Below are 5,823 nucleotides of genomic sequence, written 5' to 3'. Positions count from 1 at the left end.
AAACAAAAAAAATCTACAAATGAGAAACCTGGAGAAAGGAAGCATGTATCATGCTAAACCTCATGTTAAACTCCTAATGAGGTTTAACAAGGCATTGCACTTGGATCAAGGCAATCCCAGATGCATGTACAGACTAGGAGAAGAATTCGTTGAGAACAGGAACTGGGGGTTCTCATGGGTGAAAAGCTGGACATGAGCCAGCAGTGTGCTCTTGCAACCTAGAAAGCCAATGGTATCCTGGGCTGCATCAGAAGAGGGATGGCCAGCAGGGAGAGTGAGGTGATTGTCCCTCTCTGCTCTGCCCTTGTGAGGACCCATCTAGAAGGATGCAGAGCTGCTGAAGCAGGTCCAGAGGAAAGCCACTAAGATGGTCAAAGGGCTGGAGCACCTCCCGTGTAAAGAAAGGTTGAGGCAGTTGGACTTGTTCAGCTTAGAAAAGAGAAGGCTCCGGGGATACCTCATTGCATCCATCTGGTACTTGAAGGGAACTTATAATCAGGAGAGGAACTGACGTGGTGTGATAGTGATAGGACAAGAGGAAAAGACTTAAATTAAAAGAGTGGAGATTTAGATTAGATATTAGGAAGCAATATTTTGCTTGGTGGGTGGTGAGACGCTGGAACAGGTTTCCCAGAGAGGCTGTGGATGCCCATCTCTGGAGGCATTCAAGGCCAGGTTGGATGGGATCCTGGACAGCCTGATCTGGCGGCTGGCAACCCTGATCTAGTGGTTGGCCAGGGGGTTGGAACTGGATGATCTGTAAGGTCTCCTCCAACCTAAGGCATTCTGTGATTCTATTATTACAACCATTTTCTGCACTGGAAGCTTAACTCTAGATGCCTCATATTCTGTTTGCTAAGACTGACCTGATTCCGTGAGCATTTCCAAAGCTGTGTTTCTAGAAAATGCAGTCTGTGTTTAGCTTGTAGCCATGAATATGTAAAGGTCTTTACTTTCATGTTATTTGTCTGCCGTGTTTCAGTGTTTATGCCAGCTGTTCAGAGCAGAACAGACAGCCCTGTCTTCCCTTCTGTACAGAATGCAGCCAGTGGGAAGCTTCTTGCAGAAGTTCATTCAAAATGTTAAAAATGCCTTGCTCTGCTGTGCTAGCTCACTCACTTGCTTTTCCAAAGTTGCCTGGTGGATCAGCCTGCCACTGTCCTTCGTGCTTACTTTTTTCTCATTTGTGTTACTGCAGCACCTTTCTGTCCAAGTAGTCGTCTGTGCAGCAAGCACTAAAGAAACATAAAACAGCCACCCAGCCTCTTCCCAAAGGGGAGATATAATAATAATAGAACCAAAATGTAAGTGATCAGAAATGGATCTGGGCAGGAGAATAACAAGGTCACACTAGGGGCGTTGTCCGTGTGCCTGTACACTAACCATTTTCAAGTTTTTGGCAAAGGAGTACTTCAATAAGGGATTCAAAGGAGGATAACAGTTGGTTTTATGAATGCACATGCAGGCTCTTCTCAAGCCTGAGGGGCAGCAAGGGAGAATGCACAAAAGATGCTTGTTGAGAAATTTCACAAATTGATCAATTGAAGCTGGCATCTGGGGCTGACTGATGCTGGGCATTTATATTTTGATAGGGAATAAAAAGTGACAAGTTGGGAGTAAGCCATGAAGGGCTTTGAAAGTTAAGAGAGCCACAATAAGCTTGATGTCCCAGAGGAAAAAGGAATCATTGAAGGGGTTCAAAGATAATGGGCATAGTCAGAACAACAGGCCAGGAAAATGATTTATATAGCTGGGGCCTGAAATGAACAGGGCAAGAGTGCTTTTGTCAGGGCCAGAGAAAAGGACATTGCACTAATCGAGAGGAGTGACGGGACAAGCACTTTGGCAGTAAGCAGAGACAATAAAGACTATTGTTTAGAGAGAGAGTGGAAATACGATGCAGACTGAATCAGAACATAGATGGGAGATTCAGTAAGAAGAAAGGATCTCGTGTTTCTGCATGTGAACATCCATGGCTGGAAGCGGAATTGCTCCCCAGGATCAAAGATGAAGATAAGGGAAAGGACTTAAGAACATCAGTGGCCTTTAGTCACCCTAAGTGTGACAGCCAGAGACAGACCAACACTCCCATTTGGACAGGAGACGTGTCCAGAATAAACTGACCTTGGAACAGATCTGTGGATCAGCCTTATGGAAATTGTGATTTGCTGGGGTGTAGAGATTATCCACAAACAATGCAGAGAAGTGGAAAACGTGTGGAATGACTAAAGAAAGCAGCAGAATGGAAAACATCCTGATGAAAAGGGGAAGGTAATATTAGGAATCAAGGAAGGAGAGGTGTTCAGGATGAGTCTGTGTGACAGTGTAGTCAGCTCCAGGAGGATGAAGGCAGGGTAGAAGGATTACTGGATTTAGCTAGGGAACTGCCATTTAAAGGTGCAAGGGAAGGAGAGCACAGTGGGGTAAATAGTAGGCAGAGATGTAAAAGAGAGCACAGAAAGTAGAACCCAAAGGAAGGAATTCTTGTAAAGAGTATCTTCAGCCTGCTCATAGAAAACAGATATGAAGTGGAAATTATAGGTGTAAGCGGGTGAAATGTGGGAGATTTCATATAGGAGAAGAAACAGGACATATTTGTAATGTGAAGAGAGAGAACCAAATGAGAATGAAAGGTGAAGAGAAAAGGAGCAGATAAGAGAAAACACTGACACTGGAATAAAGGGTGGGATGAGGTCACTGAGACAAGTGAAAGGTCAGTGAGAAAGAATGTTAAATAAAATAACTGATTTTAAAATATATCTTACAGGCAGTTTGTGGGAAATGCATTTGTAAATTAGATATCCACAAGAATTTGCCCTAGAGATCTGTTTTGAAGACCTAAGCACAGGCAGTAGAGAAAAAGAAGTATAGGAAAAAAAAAAAGACATGCTAATTGAAGCAGCTCAGTTTCCAGCACAGGTTTCCAAAGCAGGATGTTTGTAAAGAAAACTACATCTTTTGATAGTGAACAAAAGAAAATGGAGAAAAGAGGGGAGGGCATATGGGTTTCTGGGGCTGTACTAACCTACTTCAAAGGTAGAACACCACTGGAGAGTGCAGAACCATAAACAAGGTCATTTTTCATCAGAACAGTACTTAAGGCCATACTGTGTTCACAATGATATTACATTCTTTCCTAATACATATCTTGTGAGTTGGATTTTAAATTCTCAAGCACATCATGATCTGGTTCTTGTTCAAATTGAGACCTCATTTAATTTTTTCTGTGCCTTACTTCAGCAGAAAAATCCTGAAAATTGATCCAAAAAGCCAGTGTTTTTAAAATAAAATATTTTCCAGAAACCTACCTGTTTCAAAACCCTTCTGACAAAGTGCTAATGACATCCTGGTGAAATTCTGTCTGTTTTCCAAACATCTTGCCTGCCTGGGAGCCAAGTCTCCAGGATCTCTGCTCCGAGTGAGCGTTTCTATGCTGAAAGGCAGGCAGAAGACCTGGGGCTTAACCTTCCACTTTTCATCTGGGTCCGAAAGCACTGGCTTTAAACAGCTTCAAATAGCTTTCTTTTCCCTCTTTGGGAAATTTCTGATGCTTATTCAGAAGTGAAATTAATTATTTTTCCCCAGCACTTCAGAACATGTTGTGGAACACAAATGCCAGCTTTCCAACATAGCATAAAACACAGAGGAAAAAAATTAACACATGCCTTTCAGTCTTTAAGAAACACTATGAAATGAAACAAGTCTTTTTTGCACATTGTCAAATGCATGCATTTTGTGGAAAATTTCAGCAAATTAATGAATGTGTTGAAATCACATTAAAACTTCCATTGAACAGTGCTTGTATTGCAATACTTAACAAATGTTGCCTGTGTTATGTGGAGCAAAAGAAATTAGCTGCAGTTCGGGGTGAGGAGAATGTATAATTTGGTTTTGTCGGAGCTTTTCAGGGAATGTCACAGACATCGGATTTGTAGATTTTATAACTGAATTTGGGGGATGAATCAGATGATCGGAACAAATAGCCCTATTAAAATTGCAACTTAATTTTTTATCTTTGCAGATCAAATTATATCACATAGTCTTATAAACAGTTTATACTGTTAAAGAATGCTTTCTATCTGAACTACATGAGACAGGGTATAGGAAGGAAGATGTGGAAAAAAAGGCTTACTGACAAGGTATGCTACACTAAAATGGCTGAATTAGACTGAAATCAATTCCCTAAACACAGAGAGGCCAGACAACTGTTGGACCCTCTTGCAGAGTAACAGCTTCAAGAGGCAGTCAATGTTAATCAGCTGATCTGCATTTCATGGGACAAAAGGGTGCTATAAGAATAAGCTATTGGGACCACTGCTTACTGTAAAGGTGTCCTACACTATCCAAAATCATCATCTTATGAGTTAAATGGGTGCAGGACAAAAAGGTCAAGTGATCACATTAATTTCTAGTTGATGAAACGGGAGAGGAACAAACAGAAGATTATCATATATATTTGTAATATTTATTTACTTTAAGGCAAACTGTACGTTCTGATCCTGAATTAAACTAATTTCAAAGTAACCTGGAAAACCTATTCTGGTTTCTGAAATAAATTCTGAAGGAAGGAGGTCATTGGAAGGGCAGCAACATGGAGACAGAAACAGCTTGAGAACCACTGAGAGCATGCAGCATCTCTTCCCAGCACCCTCATTTGCTGCATGAAAATCACAATGTGCTACCTATTATCCATCTGCAACCATCTCCAAATGAGTCCGCACCTAACGAAATAGGACCTTGCCCCAAATACTCACTTCTGCTTCCTTCATGATAGTCTCTGCCGTGGCTGAACACCTTTTCTAAGCTGCCTCATAAAGTCGGTGAGTATATTGGTGATGTATTCCTTAATGTTAAAGTGAACTGAAAGGAGATTTGGGAAATGCTTCCAGTATTTGAAAGATTAGAAAGCTATGTTTAGCATGGCATGTGTGTATAATTGTGACACCGCTCAACTTATCAATTGTGTGATAAGAATTTTGCACAATTGCATTAATGTATCAGTAGAGTATTTACAGCTGCAGGTTAATATTACTGTTCAGTAAAGGTCTTTTTCCTTCCTTGCCCAAAGTTAAAACTTCCAAAATTACAATAAGGACCATTTTAGAAGCTGGTGCAAACACAAGAATTTTGATTCTTTGATCATGAGGCAGTTTACTCAGATCCTGGCCTGAGGTCTGCTGATGGGTCTCACCTGTCTCAAAGGGGGAAATGGATCCTTGCCCAGGAGTTGGCAGGGCTTGAAGAGAGGCTTTAAACTAGGTGTAAAGGGGGTAGAACCAGGCCTGCTAGAAGGGAGTGATAATGGGATTAGGGGTGAGGGAAAGGGCTCAGCTGAAGTGCATCTATGCCAATGCACACAGCATGGGCAACAAACAGGAACTGAAAGCCATTGTGCAGCAGGCAAACTGATTTAGTTGACATTATGGAAACATGGTGGGATCGCTCCCATGACTGGAGAGCTGCAATGGATCATCCAGTCCAAATGTCCACCTATCACCAATAGTTCTCACTAAACCACATCCCTCAACACGGTGTCCCAACGTTCCTTGAACACTTACAGGGTCGGTGACTCCACCACCTCCCTGGACAGCCCATTCCAGCACCTGACCATTCTTTCAGAAAAGTAGTATTTCCTAATGGCCAGCCTAAATCTTCCCTGGTGTAACTTGAGGCCATTCCCTCTAGTCCTATCACCAGTTACACGAGAGAAGAGGCTGACCCCCAGTTCACTACAACCTCCCTTCAGGTAGTTACAGAGAGCAATAAGGTCTCCCCTGAGCCTCCTCTTCTCCAGCCTGAACAATCCCAGCTCCTTCAGCCACT

Source organism: Meleagris gallopavo, chromosome 6 (assembly GCF_000146605.3).
Source record: "Meleagris gallopavo isolate NT-WF06-2002-E0010 breed Aviagen turkey brand Nicholas breeding stock chromosome 6, Turkey_5.1, whole genome shotgun sequence".
NCBI classification, from domain to species: domain Eukaryota; kingdom Metazoa; phylum Chordata; class Aves; order Galliformes; family Phasianidae; genus Meleagris; species Meleagris gallopavo.
Note: the sequence above shows the minus strand (reverse complement) of the source record.